Below are 22643 nucleotides of genomic sequence, written 5' to 3' on the forward strand. Positions count from 1 at the left end.
AGGCTGCGAGTACTGCGCTATGACTAACCTGTGTTGCCGTTCGTAGAATTTTTGATCCGGAATGTAGCATAATGACGACATCTGGCAACTGCCTGTAGATTTTTTTTTTCCTCATTCGACACTTGGTAAAAGGTCGACATGATAACTACCTATATAGTATGTAAATGTTATTAATACGGATGTTATAAGAAGTAATTAACAAATTGTATTTATTTGATTGATGAATGGCTTACTACAAATATATTTAGCAGACATAATAGGATAATTTCAAATTCCTCTTTCCGTAGAATAAAATTCCCCATAGAAAATTCAGCTTTTTACGTTGGATATATCTTTTCTTACTATGTTTACACATATATCTGAACATAACTGTGCAGTGCACTGGCAAATTATTGTAGAAATTATGCAAACCGAGGCAAAATGCATTCGAACTATGAAGCAGAACTAGTCAGTTTTGTGGTTGCCTTCCTAATAGCCGCACTTCAAGGATCACTCCGAGACGAGCCCTGCCTATTTGCTAGTGTGTTCAACTGATTTAATTTTCTTTAATACTACTGCGTGCATAACACACACGAAATAATAGTCCTCTAAACAGTCAAAGTATCACAAGTAATCTTTATGAGTGTACCGAATCTGACAAAGTTACCCCTTTATAGTAAATTCATCTGAATGGGGGGCACTCCAAAGAAAATGGAATGCATATCTTGAACTTGTGTATTTTTGTCAGAGTGAAAAGCTATCCTTCTAATATTTTGGATGTACTTAGAAATTGATTTATCATCCAGCTCTAATATCTTTAAATTACTATTGTGATCATTAACATTAATCATAATGAAATCCATAAAAAGAACTTTATTCGTCAACAAACACATGTAAAAATGTTACCATGTCAATTCATGTCCCTACCCTCGCTATCGGACACGGGATCTAGAAAATTATTTGTTTCTCTCGCGCCCGCGTGGTCAGACAGGGTGAAAAGATGCCACGTAAGCACGGCCAGACGGCCGAACAAGGCTATTGAGGTTTTCTCCAATTGTCCTTTTTTTTTTTTTTTTTTTTTTTTTTTTTTTTTTTTAAGGGAACTAGTCTGGGAACTGGTCTTGGAAACCAGGGAACTAGTCTTGGAACTAGTATGAGAGACCGAATTGGACGCAAGTTCTCAATCCCCTCCCTCGCCCGGTTTGGGAAGCGTTTGGGATGACGTTGGAAGAAATAAACGCAGCAATGAAGGTCGAGTTTCCTTTCAACCACGAATGGAAAGCAGTATTAGGACCCCTAACACCTACCCACGGGTCCCAGGTCCTACCATACGACTAACCTGCAGCACAGTACAACTCCTCATCCTTCGGTTTGTGTTACTGGAAGTCAAGGAGTAGCAGAATAATGCTCGCTTCCTCCAGAGTATGGGTGGCAATAGGTAGCATCTAAATTATTGTTGATAAGAATACAATTTTTTTTCTTGTCACGGTTCGCCGTGACATTTTAAAGTTCATGGTCTACTTCAGATTATATATCATGGCTAATAAATGGAAGCTGAGAGATGCATGGCTGGAGATGGAGGAATTCAAGCCATGGTTGGCAAAGGTAGATGGAGATCCAACAAAAGCTTATTGTCTTACGTGTCAGAAAACCATTACAAGCAATCTGACGACGGTAGAAAGACACACATGTTCCGTTTAACAACTCTTAATCTTACGTATTTGCTACTTTTTTTTTTTTTTTTCATTTTAGGCAGCACACATGTTTGAGGCACATTAGTGCACGATCTTTTACTCTCCCCAAGACATTATATGGTTAATTAGTATCATTTATATCCGTTTTCTTTCTCACCTAATGGTTAGAAAATGGTAGCTGCAGTGAAACTACAGACTTTCCTATGTTTGTACACGTTTAAAGGCTAACTGGTAACCGTTCATCCACACAAGCGAGGAATCGGCGGCACCCCAGTCACCAACCCTCGTTCGCTACCTGCTAGAGTGCAACAACACTATCGCCCTGAGAGGAGGAAAACGAAGCGACGACACGGCCCCCCGAAGACCGGAGGAGACTGCAAGAGGCCATTGCTTTGAGTACTGCCCTGCTGTCTAAATGATAATCTTGACCCGTTTGAATACATGATATTAGATCACGTCGCCCTCTCCGTTTTTCCAGTGTAAGTCAAGGTGCATAAACATCTCTACGTAACAGATTGTTATCCAGTTCTTCAATCAGCAGTGTTAAATATATTGATATAGGCTAGGAACAATATCCAACAAATCCTACATTAGCAATCAAACCCCACATATCTTCACATCATAACCGATGTTCTTAAACAGCTTTAGTATGCCCGTGAGCAAGACTCCTATTTCGCGCGACCAAGAAGAAGAGGATTTACGACGAAAAAGGAAAACCTGGTTTGTACTGTAGGGGTGGGGAGTGAACGTGAGTGCCCGAAATGGTATCTATGCAGTGCTAGTTAATTGTGTTAACTCGAAATTAGCAAAAATGAATGAAAACGACTCGAAAGCCAGTTGCGAATCAGAGCCATCTGGCGGCAATCCACTGAACCGCGATGTAAACAATCAACAAAACACGTGTTATGACAATGATTTCTTAGGGTTTGGTAAGTACGAAAGAAAGAACTTAAGTAGATTATTAGAGATAGAGAGAGAGATGAGCAAAAATAGGACTCGGTGGGAAAATGAAATCATGGACTTAAGAAAAGAGGTCATTGGTTTAATTGATTGTTTATCTAAGACTAACCATGAAATTTCTGACCTGAAAAAAGCTAACTTGGATCTTACAAACGAAATTAAAGAAATGAAAAGAGACATAAATGAACTGAAGAATGATAATGAAAAGAAGAAAACTAATGATAATAACAATAGCGAAAATCTAAAGCAGGAAGTGAACAACAAATTACAAGAATTGACACAAAAGATCGAAGAAAACTTAGGTGGGGACAGTATCCAGGAAATTAAGTGGAAAGAAAATATTGAAAATAAAGAAATTGCTTTCAAAGAAATAGTCAAGCAGCAAATGCAAGATAATGCAAAAGACACAATCATTCAAGTGATTAACGAAAAAGCAAATTGGGTCAGGGACACAGTAGATAGGAAGAAATGTATTGTGGTTTATGGGCTTAAAGAAAAACAAGGATTGGCGAGGTACATGAGAGAAAAAGAAGAAAAAGAGACAGCAGTAGAAATCCTTAATGAAATTCAGGGGGGAGATAGTGATTCAGGCACAGACTTAGAAGAGACTTACAGAATTGGTCGCTATACTAAGGATAGGAATCGACCTCTAAAGATAAAACTAAGGTCACAAGTGGTAGTAGAAGACATATTTGAAAAAGTAGGTAACTTGGCAAAGAGTGAAAAATACAATAAGATATGGATAAAAAGAGAAATGAGTACTGAGGAATTAGAAAAAGAAAGGGCGCTAAGAGAAGAAGCAAAGGAAAAAAACTTGAAAAGATCGGAGACAGAATGCAAAGAATTCCAGTGGAGAGTAATAGACTTGAGATTAAGACAATGGCGCTTCAAAACGAACAAAACAAGGGAAGAAGAAACCAGGGAGAAGGAAGAAAATTAAAAGTGGCCTATACCAACATTGACGGACTACTTTCGGGACTGAACGAACTCAATGATTATCTGTTAGAAGCAAAACCAGACATAATGGGAATTGTAGAGACTAAACTAAGAGGTGAAATACCATCCACTGTTATCGGACAAGGTTTATACAACTACTGGATAAAAAACAGGGACAAGAAACAGGGAGGGGGAATCATGTTCTTGGCCAAGAAAGACCTAAAGGTGACAAAAATTGCAGAGGGCAAAGGTAATGCTGAATTGATCATGATAAAAGTCGAAGGCAAGAATATGAAAAGTAGAAAGTTTGTGGTGACTTATGTGCCTCCAAAAACAAGCGCTTGGAAAGAAATCGAACATACAAAAATGCTAGATGACACAAGAAAATCACTCAATGAGATACTAATGGGTAAGGGTAATCTGGTAGTTATGGGGGACTTCAATTGCAAAGAAATTTGTTGGGACAGCATGACAGTGCAAGGAGGAGATGACTCGTGGGGCAATGTACTGCTAGATATGACCATGGAGTACACAATGACCCAATGGGTCCGTGAAAACACAAGGTACAGAAATAATGAAGAGCCATCGAAACTAGATCTAATATTTACAACAGAGCCTGAAATAGTGCATAAAGTCCAGTATGAGACACCAATTGGAAAGAGTGACCATGTACTCATCGAAACTATACTAAAGGAAGAAATAGACATAGAGAGGAACGAAAAGCATAGGAAAGGAAGACTGAGGTACAACAAAACAGACTTTACAAAACTAAAGACATTCTTCCGGAATGCAAACTGGGAAATATTTTACAGGGAAGAAACAGCAGTGGAGGAGAAATGGAATATATTGATGGAAAACTACAATGAAGGGGTAAACAGGCATGTACCAAGACAAAAGCGAGAGAGAGAGTACATTAAATGTTGGTTCAACAAAAGATGCAGTGAGGCAAAAGACAGAAGGGACAAAGCTTGGAAAAAGTGGAGAAAAGACAAAAAACAAAGCAAATGGCAAATTTATGTTAACTATAGAAATGAGTATGTTAATGTGAGAAGAGAGGAGAAAAGGAACCATGAGAAGGATATTATAGACAAATGCAAAGAGCAACCCAAACTATTCTATCAGTATGTGAATGGTAAACTTAAAAACAAACAGGAATTGGTGAAACTATGCCAAGGAAACATAGAATACACAGAAGATTTAGAGATGGCCGAAGTCATGAACAATCACTTTAAATCTGTTTTCACCAGAGAGAAAATACCGAATTGTGACATAGACAAAAACAAGAAATCTCCCCTCATGAATGAGTTTACAGCATCACTAAAGGAAATATCAGAACATTTATCAAGGCTGGATGTCAGAAAATCACATGGCCCGGACGGTATTGCAAATTGGATTCTAAAGGAGTGCAAAGAAGAACTAACAGACAAAATACACATCTTAATAAACAGCTCACTCAAAGAAGGAAAGATACCCGAGGACTGGAAAAACGCTAACATTGTACCAATACACAAAGGAGGAAACAAAGAAGAACCCACCAACTATAGGCCAGTATCACTAACAAGCACCATTGCCAAAATTTGTGAGAAAATAATCAAGAATAGATGGGTAAAACATCTGGAAGACAATGACATATTAAACCCAAGACAATTCGGATTCAGACAAGGAAGATCATGCTCCACAAACTTAATATGCTTTTACTCAAGACTAATAGACATAGTGCAAGAAAGAAATGGATGGGCTGATTGTGCATTCCTAGACTTGCAAAAAGCCTTTGACAAAGTACCACACAGAAAACTACTAAAAAAACTGGAACACATAGGAGGAATACAGGGAAACCTACTAAAATGGATAGAGGACTTTCTGACTGGTAGAAAGATGAGAGTAGTGCTCAGAGAAAAATATTCAGACTGGAAAGAGGTGATCAGTGGAGTACCGCAAGGATCTGTGCTGGCACCAATAATGTTTGCTATCTATATGAATGACATGGATGAGGACGTGAACTGCTACATGAGCTTCTTTGCCGATGACGCCAAACTGCTAAGGAAAATAGAAACTGATGAGGACTGTGAAGCACTGCAAGAAGACCTAAATAGGGTATGGAACTGGAGTCAGAAATGGGAAGTGGACTTTAATACTAAGAAGTGTAGCATAATGGAGTTTGGAAAAAGCAAAAACAGAATATCAGGAAAATATACAATTGGAACCAAAGAAGTAAAGAAAGTAGGATCCGAAAAAGATTTGCGAGTAATTATCACGAACGACTTGTCCTATGATATACAGATTAACAAAATTGTCGGGGAGACTTACAACTTGCTAAGATCAATAAAAGTGGCGTTTACATACTTGGACGAAGACATGATGAAAAAAATATTGGTTACATTGATAAGGCCTAGATTAGAGTATGCAGCGACATTGTGGTCCCCCAGTACCAAAAAGAATATAAAGAAAATAGAAAGAATCCAAAGAGCAGCTACAAAAATGGCACCTGCACTTGCAAACCTATCATACGAAGAGAGATTGGCTAAACTGGAGTTACCGACACTGGAGCAAAGAAGAGAGAGAGGTGACCTATTGACCATCTACAGAATCATGAAAGGCACAGAGGTACTCGATAGTGAGAACTTACTTAACTGGGACAAAAGAAACACAAGAGGACATGGAAAGAAAATAAAAAAACATAGCTATAGAAGAGAACTGAAGAAAAACAGTTTTCCTCATAGAGTTTTGGACACTTGGAACAAACTGGACAATGGAATAGTATGCGCAAAAACCATTCATGAGTTTAAAAACAAACTAGACACTGCAAGATACAAAGGCGGGACAACACGAGCATAGCTCCCCTTCCCGCAAAATACAACTAGGTAAATACACATGCCCAATCCTGGATGAACCGCTATCATCTCGCCACTACTTCCTACATAGAGCAGGACTTTTAAGTAAAGCACAGGTTGTGAAAGCAAAACAGATTAGGTACCCCTTGATAGAGCTTATGATTACAAATATTTTCGTTAAGTAGGGGCAAACCATGTAAAAACATTTCTAAAAGTGCCTTTGTACATTTACAAGAATATTTGAAATAGTTTAGACATTTGTGTCACGAAAATTGTAAGCAAAGAAGGAAATCACACAGGTAAAGAAAAGATTATTGTAGGCGTTTGCCAGACAGAGCCTACATGATTAAATTGATGCCTGGAAGTTGCAGGCCATTATGGTTGTAGTTGTCTAGGTGTTGGATACTTGAGAATATTGTAGGTTAGTAATGAGATCAAATTAGGTCTTGTTCTGTTGAAAGAAAGCCAGCGTTTAAAAAAATTGTAGAGGGGGCTGTCAAATAACAATATCCCCTTAAGAACTAGGAAGTAGTTAACAGTATATGCTGATGTTTTAGAACAATTCCAAGTACTGAATAAGATTTTTTACCTAGGTGTAGAATTAGGTATATGTAAAGATGCCTGCTAGTCTATTCTAATCACCACTGATGTTACTATTGATGTGTGGTACTCATATCTGGGGTTGAAAATACTCAGAATGATAAAGCTAGTTGTGATACAGCTAAGAATTGCAGACTTAACATAATGTAACCTAACCTAATTGTTGGTAACTGTAAAGATGCCCGTCTTAGTGTTTTGAAAATCGTTGCTGATGTTACTATGAATTTATTGTATCTAAACATGGGCTAGCAGATGATATAGGGAGGGTTGCAGACTGGCAAACATATTTGTGAATACTTAAAATTATGTAGAATCATAAAATCTCTTTTCGAATACAAGAAGCAAAATGAACAAATACCACTGAAAAATCTATTTGCCATGAGGGAGAGAGGGACTGGGTAGGTTATATATGGTCAGAATAGGAGAATACTGTGCTTGATTTATCGTTTATTTGAACAGTTGTCATTTCTTTAATTAATCACTGGCTTTGCATGCTTCTCTAAATCGCAATACTTATTTCCCAATGCAGTCCCCAGATGGGGGTGGGGGTTTAGTACAAACAAGTGATTTCCAATTGAAATGGAACACCCAATTTGGTCAAATCAATAGGAAAACTGTTGGAAAAAAAAAAAAATAGGGATCATGTCAAGAACAGTGACCCCAATGATCCTCATCTAAAGAATGGCTATCCCAACATAACCTAACCCAACCCACAGTATTCCCTAATTCAGATAATGTCAAGATTAGCGAACCCAACATATCTATATCAAAAACAGCAAACCTGATTATACTAATGTAAAGAATAACGAACCCAATAATCTTTTAAAGAATAGCGAACCCTGCTGTGATTGTGTTCTCTAATCTTAGGTATGGTCAGAATTGGAGAAAACTGTGCTTGTTTTACTGTTTGTTTGAACAATGTTGTCCTTGTTTCTGTCATTAATCACTGGCTTTGCACTCCTCTTTAATTCAAAATACTTGTTTCCCAATACAGTCCCCAGACATGACTGGCATGGTTCTGATGGAATCAGAACACCCGAGTTAATGAAATCAACAGGAAAACTGCTGTAAAAAAAAAAAAAAAAAAAAAAATCTAGTAGTCTTTTGGGTGTTTTGTGGATATTGGGATTTACATCCTTAAGTGTAGTGTGACTGGATATTGTTTTTTCACCTAATTTACCTCAAGTTCATTGCATGAAGCTCTTGTAAACCAGTAAGGTGATATTTTCTAAAGTCAGGGATAATTTACAAAATGCCACAAGACAAAGGTAATCCCTGTATAAAAACACAAACAATTGCATATTTTGCACTTTTATCTTATTTCCCAATACAGAAATAGAAAACTGTACATATAATGTTAAAATGAATTAAGCTGATGACATTAAATTGTTGTCCTCTCCTGTCCATCCTCTACAGACATTCCTCTCTTTTGTGAAGCCCCTTTCACCCCATCCATCCATCTCATCCTAGGACGCCCCCTCATATTCACATCTTCCACCTCCGCCTTCCACACCTCTTTTACTAATCTTCCTTCCTTCATTCTTTCTATGTGTCCAAACCATCCTAATACTCTTTCATCAACCCTATCTCCCAGCTCCCTTTCCACCCCTGTTCTCCTTGTCACCTCCTCATTTCTCACTCTAGCCTAGTAACCCCTATCATACTTCTCAGACACCTCATCTCTAACACATTCAAGCTCCTTCTCTCTTCCTCTCTCATGTTCCATGTTTCTGCCCCATACATTGCTGTTGGCACAATCACTCCTTCATATAACCTCCTCTTAGCATCCATTCCCAGATGTCTATTTCTCATTACACTTTTTAATCCACCAAGGCATTTACTCTCTTCTCTCAGTCTACATTCTACCTCCCCAACTCCTCCCTTTCCTGCCACATTCGCACCCAAGTATCTGAAACTATCCACTTCCTCCAGTTTCTCACCCTTAATGCTCACTTCCAGCCTACTGTCACTCTCTCCCCTTGTACATCTCATCACCTTACTTTTGCCTACATTTATCTTCAGCTTTCTTCTTTCATACACCTCAAACTCTGTCACTAACTTCCTCAATCCCTCCTCTGATCCTGCTACAAGTGCAGTGTCGTCAGCAAACAACAACTGGCTCACCTCCCACTTTTCTCCATTTTCTTTAATCATCTCCATCCCCTGAACCACTACCCTTGCATTCACCTCTCGCACTACCCCATCCATGTAAAGATTGAACAGCCAGGGCAGCATAACACACCCCTGACAAAGTCCCACCTTCACCTCAATCCATTCACTCTCTCCATTTCTAATCCTAACACAAGCTCTACTACTCTCATAAAAACTCTTGACTGCTCTTAACAGCTTTCCTCCTATCCCATATATCTGCAGTACCTCCCACAGTGCCTTCCTGTCTACCCTGTCATAAGCCTTTTCCAGATCCATAAAAGCCCAAAAAACATCCTTACCTTTTCCTATAGCTTTCTCACATATCTGTCTTACCACAAAAATCTGATCTACAAATCCCCTACCTGTCCTAAAACCACACTGTTCCTCACCAATTACATCCTCTGTTCCTCTCCTAATCCTCTCAATCAAGATCCTCCCATAAGCCTTCCCAACTACACTCAACAAGCTGATCCCTCTGTAACTACTACACTCACACTTGTGCCCCTTTCCTTTGTAAAGCGGAACTATACAGGCACTCCTCCAGTCGTCTGGCACTCTACCCTCTCTTATACAAACATTAACCTCATCAGCCAGTCCACCATAACTGTACCTCCTTTCTTCAGACATTCTGCATGGCATCCATCCAACCCAGGTGCCTTACCTGCTTTCATCATCTTAACAGCTGCTTTCACTTCATCCTTCCCTATTTCTCCTCCATTTTCGTGACTCATCACTCTCATTTTCTTAGCGCTTCCCATTGCAACTACCTTTCCCTCCCTATCCTCCTTCACATTTAGCAACTCCCTAAAATACTCTGCCCACCTTCCTCTCACTGCCCTCTCTTCCATTATCATTCCTCCATCTGCACCTTTTACCTTTTCTTCTCTACTTGATTCACCTCCTCTTCCTCTTTTACCTTCCTTCCAAAACATCTTTTTATTACTTTCAAAATGTTCTGTCATACTCTTTCCCCATTTCACATCTCTCCTCTTTGCTTCCTTTATCTTACGCTTAACTTTCTTTCTCTTTACTCTGTACCTCTCATACGATTCCCTCATCCAAATTTGTAGTCAATCTATGAATGCCTGCTTCTTCTCTTCTACACCCTTCTTTGCTTCCTCATCTCACCACTCACTACCTTTCTTTCTATTTCCTCCTGCCCTCCTTGTTCCACACACCATCTTTGCATACCTTATGACTCCCTCCTTGAACATCCCCATTCCTCCTCCACTCCTAGTTCTACTCTATCCTTTACTCTCTCCCACTCCTCTCTCAACTTCTTATACTCATTCTCTTTTTTTTCTTCATTTAAGCAGTTCACGCAAAGTACCTCCCTACCTTCTACCCTTTTCCTCTTTCTCCACCTATTCTCCACTCTCAATTTACCTTCCACCAGGAAATGATCTGATATTCCCCCACTCTCTCCCCTCAGAACATGTACATCCTTAACTTTTCCTACCATACTCCTGATCACCACTATATAGTCCATTAACGCTCTATTTGCCACCCTTCCATCCACCACCCTCTCCCATGTGTACTTATGCTTGACTTTCTTCTTAAACACTGTATTTGCTATCATCAACTCTCTTTCAAGACACATCTCCACCATCAATTCTCCATTACAATTTTTACTTCAACCTCCATACTTCCCAATCACTCCGTCAATTGGTTCATTTACTACCCTAGCATTTAGGTCTCCCAATACAACTACATTGACATTTCTCCCTAATCCCTCTATGCACTCATTTATATCTACCCAAAATGCCTCCCTTTCCTCTACGTTCTCGCTACCAGGCCCATATGCACTTACAAAAACCTACATCTCCTTTCCCAGCTTCACCTTCATCCAAATCAACCGTGATGACACCTCCTTCCACTCCACTACCCACTTATCTCTTCACTTACTAGTATAGCCACCCCTTCTCTCCCTTGTCCCCTCTTCACTCCTGAGTACCTCCCAGCTACACTCCTAAGCTCACAATTGCCCTTTCCTTTCATTTTAGTTTGACTCAAAGCCAGTACATCCATCTTTCTTCTCACAAACATACTGCCTATCTCTTCCCTTTTACTCGCATCTGTACCACATCCATGCACATAACAATAAAATGAAAAATAGAATAATAGTTGTTCCACATTTCATACAGTGCGTGATGTTTGGTCATACTCTGATTTAAGACCATTTCTATTCGGACAATTCAAATGGTTTAATTTTTTTTTATTTATTCTTGTTATCATACTATATATCCATTTAATTTTTGTATGGTATTAATGTACAGTATACATGGAGTAGAGGTGCAAAAATATACTTTTTGTGCAATTTTGATAAATGAAATAGAAGTGCAAAATATAATGTTGATTTTATCCTGGATGCATAATATGAATTATTTATTCTACATCCATAGAAATTATTTTATGATGAGAAAGATAATGTAGGACTGTGCACATTGTCATGTGGCAGCATTTTGTTGCATATCCTTTCCAACTTGTCAGTTTCTGTATCAACGGATGAAGGAATGAAATGGTAGGCCTAATACTGAGAAGATGTTGTTGTTGTTGTTGTTCCCCAGACTGTCTGTCTGAGCAGTCCTGTCTCCCCAAGGAATGCCACAGCCGAAACTGGGTTTTCCCACAAATCCTTTATAGAGTGTATGTTGTGTTGTTTGCGTGCATGATTGTGTATAATGCAGTCTGCCATTATGTGTTGCATGGTATGGGGTGAAGTGTTACATCCTGGGCAGCTGTTCACGATGAAGTCATCCAACCTCTTCTGGTAGCTTAGAAGTGCTGGGTGGTGGCCGCACCGCAGTCTGGCCAGGTGGACTCTGTCCTTTTGTGGGAGAGAGGATTCAGAAGGGTGGATGTCAGGGGGTCTGGCATGCAGCAATGTGTTGTCTTTCAGTGTGTTAATGGAGCGGTGAGTGATATGATTATGAATATGTTTCCGGAGGCTGGTATTTGGTGGTTGTGGAGGAAGAGAAGAGAGTATCTGTGTGTGATAGAGGTCTTTGGGTGTTGTTTTAATGTTTCTTGGTGTGTGTGGGTGTTCTGCTATGTAGTGTAGCAGGTGTGATGTGTTTGTGGTGGCTGCGGCAAGTGTTTGTGTGCCTCTCATGTCGAGGTGGTCCTTGACTTTGAGGACTTTTGTTTCATGGTGTAAATGGTCTGTAGGTGTTGTATTTGTGCAGCCTGTAATTGTTTTTAGGGCTTTGTTTTGTATGATTTGAAGGGTGTTGTGGTGTGTCTCACTCAGATTAGGAGCCCAAGCAGGACTTGCATAATTCATTACTGAGCGTATGCATTGTTTGTATATTGTTGTATTAGTTTTTTTGTTTTGTCCAAATGTTGTTCCAGTGATTGACTTAAGTGCACTGAGTCTAGGTGTGCATTTGTTTTTTATGTTTGTGATGTATTGTTTGAAGGACATGGATGTATCATATGTTACACCAAGAATTTTTGGTGTGTTTGTGTGCAGTATAGTGTTGTTGATGTAGAGATGAGGTATGTATTTGTGTTCTTTTGTCCAGTTGGTGAGAAGTGTTGCTGTAGATTTGGTTGGAGCTCTTTTGAGTCTGTGATGAACCATGTGTTGAGTGTATCAAGGTATGGCTGGATTATTTCAGCAGCTTTGTGTTACGATGTGTGGATGTGATTGTTATGTCGTATGCTTAGGAAGTGATTTGTATTTCTGAGGTGTCTGGTGTGGGTAAGTCATGCATGTATAGATTGAATAGTGTGGGGGATAGAACAGAGCCCTCTGGTACTCCATTCTTAATGATTCTGATGTGTGATGATTGGCCATTATATGACACATAAGCATTCCTACCTGCCAGATAATTGGAAATTACAGACGCTCCTCAACTTACGTTTTAGTTACGTTCCGAACGGCCGAACGTAAGTTGAAAATGAACGTAAGTTGTTACTGTACGTTCTAGTAATGTATGACCGTTCATACTGTACTATACATCCGTAAATTCTATTACCGTATCTTATAAAACACCCCTAAATAATTATACACATAACATTGTAAAATACAGTAAACTTCCACTTAACTGAACTCCAAGGGGGATTAGAAATGTCCGATTAACCGAAATGTTCAGTTAATCCGACTTTGTGTGTTTCATTCCCGTAGAGTTGTATGCGGTAATGTCTTTTGCAGTATCGTACCTGTAAACTTAACATACACATGGAAATGCTTATAATAGTTCATAAACATATTCTATAGAATATAAACAGCCGATCAGGTGTAAACATGGAGTGTGCTGCCACCATGTGAGCACTTAGTGAAGCTTGCGGGTGGCGGAAGAGGCGGCGGGGTGTTTGAATGTTCGGTTGAGATCCAAATACGTTCGGTTGAAGCGATGGCTACCGTATTGAGAAAATGTACGGTTAACGCGATTATTCGGTTAAAACGCGTTCGGATAAGCGCGAGTTTATTGTAACATTAATTTCAAATAGATTAAATTCAAGCAACATAAATTGAGATGATGGAGGAGGCAAGGCACGTTCAGTCTGTCGTTTGTGTCATGTAAACAATGAACGCAGCGTCATGCGTAAGTATCGTTTGAACTACGGAGAGCGCGCTAAACTAAAAAATTCACTAAAAAAAAATTACCATTTTTTTTTTACAGTCGGTTCAAACGTAAAATCGAAAAAACGTAAAACAAATGAACGTAAGTAGAGGAGCGTCTGTATATGACACATAAGCATTCCTACCTGCCAGATAATTGACCAGCCATATTTTGGTGTTATTGTGCATGTCTGTGTTATATATTTTATTTGTTAGGTTGTGGCGGGGGATAGCATCAAAAGCTTTACTAATGTCTAATGTTATAAGAAGTGTTCTGTGGTGGGGTCTATCTGAATTGATGCCATCTAAAATTCTTTGTATGAGGTTTATCAGAAGAGTGTTTGTGGAGTGTAGTGGCCTAAAACCGTGTTGTGAGTCAGCAAGGGGAATATGTGGTGTGACAAGTTGAAGTATTAGGCGTTCAATGACTTTAGAAGGGGTGCAGAGAAGTGTGATTGGGCAGTGCGATGTTGGGATTGTTGGGTCTTTGTTTAGTTTTGGAATGGTGATTATTTTACCATGCTTCCAGATGTCTGGTATAGTGTTGTGTGAATAGCTGTAGTTTGCAATGTTTGTGAGTGCATGTATACCTTGTTGTCCAATGTGTTTTAGGTGGATGTTACTTATGTTATCGGGGCCACAGGCAGATGAGTGCTTGAGATTATGTTTTATGTGTTTTGTCTGACTGTCTATGAAGGGTGTATAGTCTGAGTGTGTGGGAAAGTTTTTCTTACGCCGAATAGCGCGTCGGTCGTCAGGGTGAGAAGTGAGATGGCTTGTCTGTGCAAAATTATTTATGAGTGTGTTTGCTTGTTGTCTGTTTGAGGGTAGATTGTCTGTTGTTGTGATTATTGCTGTGTGAGAGCGTGTTGTGTTACTGTTGGATAGTGTAATGCTGTTGATTGTTTAGTACAATTTGCTGCTTTTTGTTTTGTGATCAAGTGTATTGATAAAATTTTGCCAATTTTGTGTTTTTTGTTTGTGTATTTTATTTTATGTCGCCCTGGCTGTTCAACTTATACATGGATGGAGTGGTGCGAGAGGTGAATGCTAGGGTAGTGAGTCAGGGATTGGAGATGGTTAAAGAAAATGGAGAAAAGTGGGAGGTGAGCCAGCTGTTGTTTGCGGACGATACTGCGCTTGTGGCAGGGTCAGAGGAGGGATTGAGGAAGCTGGTGGCAGAGTTTGGGAGAGTATGTGATAGAAGAAAGCTAAAGATAAATGTGGGTAAAAGTAAGGTGATGAGATGTACAAGGGGTGAAAGTGGCAGTAGACTGGAAGTGAACATTAAGGGAGAGCGACTGGAGGAAGTGGATAGTTTTAGATACTTGGGTGCAAGTGTAGCAGGAAAAGGTGGAGTGAAGGTGGAGGTAGAATGTAGATTGAGAGAAGCGAGTAAATGCCTTGGTGGTTTAAAGAGTGTAATGAGAAATAGACATTTGGGAATGGATGCGAAGAGGAGACTGTATGAAGGAGTGATTGTGCCAACAGCACTGTATGGGGCAGAAACATGGAACATAAGAGAAGAAGAGAGAAGGAGTTTGAATGTGTTTGAGATGAGGTGTCTGAGAAGTATGGCGGGGGTTACTAGGCTAGATAGAGTGAGAAATGAGGAGGTGAGGAGGAGAACAGGGGTGAAAAAGGATTTGGGAGAGAGGGTTGATGAAAGAATATTAGGATGGTTTGGACACATGGAAAGAATGAGTGAAGAAAGACTAGTAAAAGAGGTATGGAAGGCAGATGTGGAGGGAGTGAACATGAGGGGACGTCCTAGGATGAGGTGGATGGATGGGGTGAAGGGGGCTTTGTGGAAGAGGGGAATGTCTGTTGAGGAAGGAAGGGAGAGGACGGAAGACAGAGGTGAGTGGAGAATGGTTGTATATGGATGATGTTGTGACTGCATGAGGAGAAATGGGCGGGGGGGGTGGGGGGTGGGGTAGTATGTGTGAGTAAATTTTGACGCAGCCCGAAGGGATTTCTCCCCGTCCTCTCCTTATATGCAAAGGGGGACGGAGAGGGGGGGTCGCCGATTAAATGAAGCGGCCTTGCTGTGGATGTACTGTGTCTTGCGACACTGCTTCTGACCCAGGGCGGTGGGCAGGGTGCAGGGATGACCCGTCATCCAGGTGCTCAGATGAGAGGAAGGGTGGGAGGGGTGTGGAGTGTATTTAGGGATGAAATGGGTGGGAGTGTTTTTACCTTTTTGGCTACCTCCCTTGGATGGGGGAAAAAGCCTTGGTATATGGTATATGTATGTATGTATTTTATTGGCAATCACAGTGTTTAGTGTTTGTATTTGGTCTGCTATGTTTTGAGGGATAGGTGTGGGGGTATCGTGTTTAAGTGTGTCACGTTGTCTGATGAGGCCTTGGATTTCTGGTGTGAAGTTGGGGTTGTGTGATTTTCTGTTGCCTCAAGGGATGTATCTCTTGTCTGCGTTTTGTATGATTGTATTAAAAGTGTGCAAAGCATTGTTTATGTTTGTGATTGGTGTACTGTTAAGTATTTCAAAATGTTGTTCTGTCTCTTCAGTAAAAGCTTCCCAGTTAGCTCTCTTGTAATTGTTGTATGTGTGTCTGTGGCTAACTGGGGTGCATCTCATTTTGGTGGTGATGATGATTGGAAGGTGGTCTGAACCAAGGGTTCCGACCACTCTCCATGATGTTGTTGGGGTTAGGCAGGGGGAGCAAAAGGTGATATCAGGAGAGGAGGGAGTGTAGAGGGCTTGGTGTGGGATATGTGTTTGATTATGTGTGTTGTTCATGATAGTCAATGAGTCAAACTGAGTGTATTTCAAGCCCTCTGTGTCAGAGTTGTCGACATACCATGCCCATGACTTGGCGTTGAAGTCACCACCCATGATCAGGATGGGGATTGAGGCTAGTTGGCTAAGTTGAGGCCTGAAGGTGTCTGGAACTGTAGGGGATGATTGGGGGGGGGGGGAATGTACATGTTAACTATTGTCAGTGTTGATTTGTTGCCTGTGCGGATTCGAATGGATTGGATTTCTGTAGTGTTATCTGTGGTAGGGAGGAGAATTTTGGTTGTGGCGCTTGTGTCCACAAAACAGATGGAGTGGTGGATCAGGGTGATGAGTCCACCGCCATTGCCGTCGGTCCGGTCTTGTCTGATGGTGGTGTAATTATGAAATGATGGTGTTTTGTGTGAGTGTCTTAGTTTTGTTTCTTGTATAATTGCAATGTATATGTTGTGTTGTTTAAGAAAGTGTTCGAGTTCATGTTTTTTCGTGTTAATGCCGTCGATGTTGTGTTGTAATATGTTGATGTTGTGTGTTCTGTGTGTGTTGTATGTTGCCGTTTGGAGTTGAGGTTGGGGTGTTAATGGGGAAGGTATAGGATCTGGGTTAGAGGGGGGAAAGGAGAGATTGGGGATAAAGGAAGGGGAGTACTGATAGGGATAAGGGCAGAGGGAAATTGGGAGTGGGTAAGGGTGCTGGCTGTGGTTGGGGAGGTGGGAGTGGGGCTACTGGAGGGCAGGTAGAACATGTCCAAGTGTTTGTGTATTGGTTTGTGTCAGCAAGTGTTGTACAAGTGAGGTGGGCCCAGTTTTTGCACATATTGCACTGAACTAAGCCCTTTGTCTGTCTGCTCTAGGTAATGGGTTTAGAGCATGTCGGACATGTGTATTTTGTGGTGGGCCCAGGATTGCTCTCTACATCTCCGGCTAAAAGTAGAAGGAGAGGGGTGATCGCCGGAGAATCACCCCTCGATGCAGAAAAAAATGTAACAGTGCATGTTGAGAGAGAAAAAAAAAAAAAGGACTGTGGTACTCCCCAAGGCAGTCATAGCTCCTCTTGGGAATCGGTGCCACCTGCGTAGAGCCGTTGGCCAGGGCTGGTTGCTGCCGTTTGGCCCCCAACTCTTGGGGTTGGGGGGGTGGTCCCACAACGTAGATTTTGATGGGCCTGGTCCTATCTGCCAGGCCCCAGTACACTTAGCAGGGGTGGTTTTGATTGTATACTGTTGGAAAAAAAAAAAAACATCCACACGACCACCAATATAGACCACGTCCACAGTGCATGGATGGTTCATCTGTTCATGCAAGGAGGAATTAATGTGTTTTACTAACCATCCTTAGGGGTACTCGTTGGATAGCCCCCTAGACTCTCTTTTAGGAATGTCCCCTTTGGGGCTACAGGGAGAAGGATGCCTAGTCCTAATATATGTCCCGTTTTTGTCGCCTCTTATGACCCAAGTGGGGAAAAAGCCTTTGGTATATGTATGTACTGACCATCCTTGTGTTTTACCATCCTTGTTTTGGTTTGTTTAAAAAAGTCAAATGCTTGAGTTGCAACAAAGGTGGATTTCACAGGCTTAAATGAGTAACACCCAAACTTTAAGAAAGTCTGTGCGTGGATGAATCATCTCCTGATCTATGCCAAGCTTTATATTTACAGACAATAGGCTTCAAAGATTCATGAATTACAAATGTCTCTAATCTTTGATAAGGTACGATAAAGCAGGCTATGTAGCGAAGATAATAGAGAAATTATTTGACCAAAGGAGAAAGGATGGGTAGCAAAATATACACATGATGCAGATTGATACACCTATCTCCCAGCATTGTCTTTTTTCAGCAGCAGTGCTCCTTTGACGGCGTTTGGTTGCCGAAGCTGGGGTCTCGTAGACAAAAATTGTCGGTGTTGCATTTTATAGAATGTGCTTCATGCTAATTCCTAATGACTCGGTAAGGCCAGGGTCCCGACTGTACTTTTTTATATTTCAAACAGAGCTTCGCTTTCAATCCAGGCTTCCATGACTCGTGCCGTCCGCACCAAATGTTCGGGTCCTTTTTACGAACAGGATCATTCTGAAAAGAATGAAAATGAATTCCATCCGCAGCAGAAAGTTTGGTCGAATCACTGTTGTAATTTGCGACAACACGATAAACCATTTCCGAAGTAAATGATAAAACCTAGCTATATTGGCTGCTTGTTATTGTGGAAAAGTAGCATGCAGTTGATACTTTAGGGTCTATATGGGCCGCCCCTACTGACCAGAGTCACACATCATTTTGTCTATGATAGAGGAAAATCTGTTCATAGAGAAATGATGACACTTTCATACTACGACTCTCCCTCCGTAATGCTGTCCCCCAACACCTTGTTGCTGTCCTGTACCATTTCTCTGAGTATTTTTCTGTGATGGGGGAATTCCCTGTAGTGGGGAAAAAGAATACTGCCACCAAGTATTCCCACTTGGATCATAAGAGGTGAGAAGAAAGGGATTGGGACTAGGCATCCTTCTCCTTGTAGCCCTACAGGGGACATTCCTAAACAAAAAAGAGAAGGCATAAGAGGGTCTGGAAGTTCTCGGACCAGCACCCTAAGGTTTGGGTCTTTTAATGTGCGTGGATGTGGTACAGATGAGAGTAAAAGGGGATAGGTAGTATGTTTGTGAGAAGAAATATGGATGTGTTGGCTTTGAGTGAAACTAAGTTGAAAGGGAAGGGTGAGTGTAAGTTTTGGAGTGTAAGTGGGAGGTTATCAGGAATGAAGAGAGAGCAAGGGAGGGAAGGGGTGGCTAATCTAGTAAGTGAAGAGATAGGTAAACGTGTAGTGGAGTGGAAGGAGGTTTCCTCAAGGATAATGTGGATGAAGGTGAAACTGGTGAAGGAGATGTGAGTCTTTGTAAGTGCATATGGTCCTGGCAGTGAGAAGAGTGTAGAAGAAAGGGAGGCCTTTTGGATACATCTAAATGAGTGCATAGAGGATTTAGGGAGAAATGCCAATTTAATAGTACTGGGAGACCTTAATGCTAGGGTAGGAAATGGTCCAATCGATGGAGTGGTTGGGAAATGTGGAGTTCTAGGAAAGAATCGTAGTGGAGAGTTGATGGTGGAAAGGTGTCTAGAAAGAGAGTTGATGATAGCAAATACAGTGTTTCGGAAGAAAGTCAAGCATAAGTACACATGGGAGAGGGTGGTGGAGGGAAGGGTGGTAGATAGAGCGCTAATGGATTATGTAGTGGTAAATAGGATTATGATAGGAAGAGTTAAGGATGTACATGTGCTAAGGGGAGAGGGTGGGGGAATATCAGATCCTTTTTTGGTGGAAGGTAAGTTGAGAGTGGAGGATAGATGGAGAAAGAGGAAAGGGACAAAAGGTAGGGAGATTCGTAGAGTGAACTCTTTGAATGAAAAGGAGGAGTACGGAAAGAAGCTGAAGGAGGAGTGGGAGGGAGTAAAGGATAGAGTAGAGCTGGGTGTGGAGGAGGAATGGGGATGGTTCAAGGAGGGAGTCATAAAGTGTGCAAGGATGGTGTGTCGAACACGAAGGACAGGGGGAAATAAAAGAAAGGGTAGTGAATGGTGGGATGAGGAAACAAAGAAGGTTGTAGAAGAGAAGAAGCGAGCTTTCACAGATTGGCTACAAAATAGGACGAGGGAATCATATGAGAGGTACAAAGAAAAGAAAAGAGAAGTAAAGCAAAAGGTAAAGGTTGCAAAGAGGAGAGCAGATGTGAAATGGGGTAAGAGTATGACAGAAAATTCTGAAAGTAATAAAAAGATGTTTTGGAAAGAAATTAAGAGAGGAAGAGGAGGCGAATCAAGTAGAGAAGAAAAGGTAAAAGGTGCAGATGGAGAGATGATAATGGAAGAGAAGGCAGTAAGGGGAAGATGGGCAGAATATTTTAGGGAGTTGCTAAATGTGAAGGAGGATAGGGAAGGTAAGATAGCTGCAGTGGGAAATGCGAAGAAAATGAGAGTGATGAGTGAGGAAAAATAAGGAAGGATGAGGTGAAGGCAGTTGTTAAGATGATGAAAGCAGGTAAGGCAGGTCTGGATGGATGCCATGCAGAATGTCTGAAAAAGGGAGGTACAGTGATGGTGGGCTGGTTGGTGAGGTTATTTAATGTTTGCTGGAGAGAGGGTAGAGTGCCGGAGGACTGGAGGAGTGCCTGCATAGTTCCTCTTTACAAGGGAAAAGGGGACAAGTGTGAATGTAGTAGTTTCAGAGGGATTAGCTTGTTAAGTGTAGTTGGGAAGGCTTATGGGAGGATCTTGATTGAGAGGATTAGGAGAGGAACAGAAGGAGTAATTGGTGAGGAACAGTGTGGATTTAGGACAGGTAGAGGTTGTGTAGATCAGATCTTTGTGGTAAGACAGATATGTGAGAAAGCTATAGGAAAGGGGAAGGATTTTTTTTTTTTTTGCTTTTATGGATCTGGAAAAGGCTTACGACAGGGTAGACAGAAAGGCACTGTGGGAGGTACTGCAGATATACGGGATAGGAGGAAAGCTTCTGGGAGCTGTCAAGAGTTTTTATGAGAGTAGTAGAGCTTGTCAGGATTGGAAATGGAGAGAGTGAGTGGTTAGAGGTAAAGGTGGGACTTCGTCAAGGATGCGTTATGTCGCCCTGGCTGTTCAACTTATACATGGATAGGTGTTGCGAGAGGTAAATGCAAGGGTAGTGGGCAAGGGATTGGAGATGGTTAAAGAAAATGGAGAAAAGTGGGAGGTGAGCCAGCTGTTGTTTGCGGACGACACTGCGCTTGTGGCAGGATCGGAGGAGGGATTGAGGAAGTTGGTGGCAGAGTTTGGGAGAGTATGTGATAGAAGAAAGCTAAAGATAAATGTGGGTAAAAGTAAGGTGATGAGATGTACAAGAGGTGAAAGTGGCAGTAGACTGGAAGTGATCATTAAGGGAGAGCGACTGGAGGAAGTGGATATTTTTAGATATTTGGGTGCAAATGTGGCAGGGAAAGTTGGAGTGAAGGTGGAGGTAGAATATAGATAGAGAGAAGCGAGTAAATGCTTTGGTGGATTAAGGAGTGTAATGAGGAATAGACATTTGGGAATGGGTGCTAAAAGGAGACTTTATGAAGGAGTGTCCCAACAGCACTGTAGGGAGCAGAAACATGGAACATAAGAGAAGAAGAGAGAAGGAGTTTGAATGTGTTTGAGATGAGGTGTCTGAGAAGTATGATGGGGGTTACTAGGCTAGATAGAGTGAAAAATGAGGAGGTGAGGAGGAGAACAGGGGTGGAAAAGGAGCTGGGAGATAGGGTTGATGAAAGAATATTAGGATGGTTTGGACACATGGAAAGAATGAGTGAAGAAAGACTAGTAAAAGAGGGGAAGACAGATGTGGAGGGAGTGAACATGAGGGGACGTCCTAGGATGAGTTGGATGGATGGGGTGAAGGGGGCTTTGTGGAAGAGGGGAATGTCTGTTGAGGAAGGACGGGAGAGGACAGAAGACAGGGATGAATGGAGAATGGTTGTATATGGATGATGTGATTGCATGAGGTGGAATAGGCGGGGGGGTGGGGGTGAGGTAGTATGTGTGAGCAAAAGTTGACGCAGCCCGAAGGGATTTCTCCCCGTCTTCTCATTTTATGCAATGGGGGGACAGAGAGGGGTGGGGTCGCCGATTTAATGAAGGGGCCTTGCTGTGGATGTGCTGTGTCTTGCGACACTGCTTCTGACCCAGGGCAGTGGACAAGGTGCAGGGATGACCCGTCATCCAGGAGGTGCCAATATAGGCAGGAGAGTGGAGGGGAGTGGAATATATGGGAAATTAAATGGGTGGGAGTGATATTTATGCCTTTTTGTTTTTGGCTACCCCCCTGTGTAAGGGGGAAAAATCCTTTGGTATATGTATGCATATGTAGCAATTACTATAGACATAAACCGTTACTCGATAAGGTAATCTTAAAAGTTTGTTTTAGTACTGGTTGATGGGGGGGGGGCAGGGTTGAGTCTATCCTAACCCCCCCCCCCCTCCTTGTAGGTGACAGTCCCACTACGAAGTGCATCGTAGGTAATTAGTAGTTACTCCTTTGAGTAGGAGAGAAGTATGGAATTTCAACCCACAACTAGACTAACAAAGCAAATGCCGCTATAATGACCAGTTAACCATTTTGATAATCGGTTTTACTATGTGTTTTAGGCAAATTATTCT

The 22643-nt window shown here is 41.4% G+C and overlaps 1 protein-coding gene across 2 annotated transcripts in view; it reads left to right on the plus strand.

Annotated features, from left to right (window-relative positions):
• Positions 1–22643, plus strand: part of LOC143031694 (uncharacterized) — a 44501-nt gene that overhangs the window by 18713 nt on the left and 3145 nt on the right. Inside the window, exon 1 of one of the 2 annotated variants that reach the window (XM_076195854.1) lies at positions 1975–2152. The exons of the other annotated variant lie outside the window; for it this stretch is intronic. The gene's annotated coding sequence lies outside the window, so the exon portion shown is untranslated. Of the gene's footprint in view, positions 1–1974; positions 2153–22643 lie in introns of those variants that run through there. 2 annotated transcript variants of the gene reach the window in all.

This window comes from Oratosquilla oratoria, chromosome 12 (assembly GCF_046742065.1).
Source record: "Oratosquilla oratoria isolate Oo_2021 chromosome 12, ASM4674206v1, whole genome shotgun sequence".
Lineage (NCBI taxonomy): Eukaryota > Metazoa > Arthropoda > Malacostraca > Stomatopoda > Squillidae > Oratosquilla > Oratosquilla oratoria.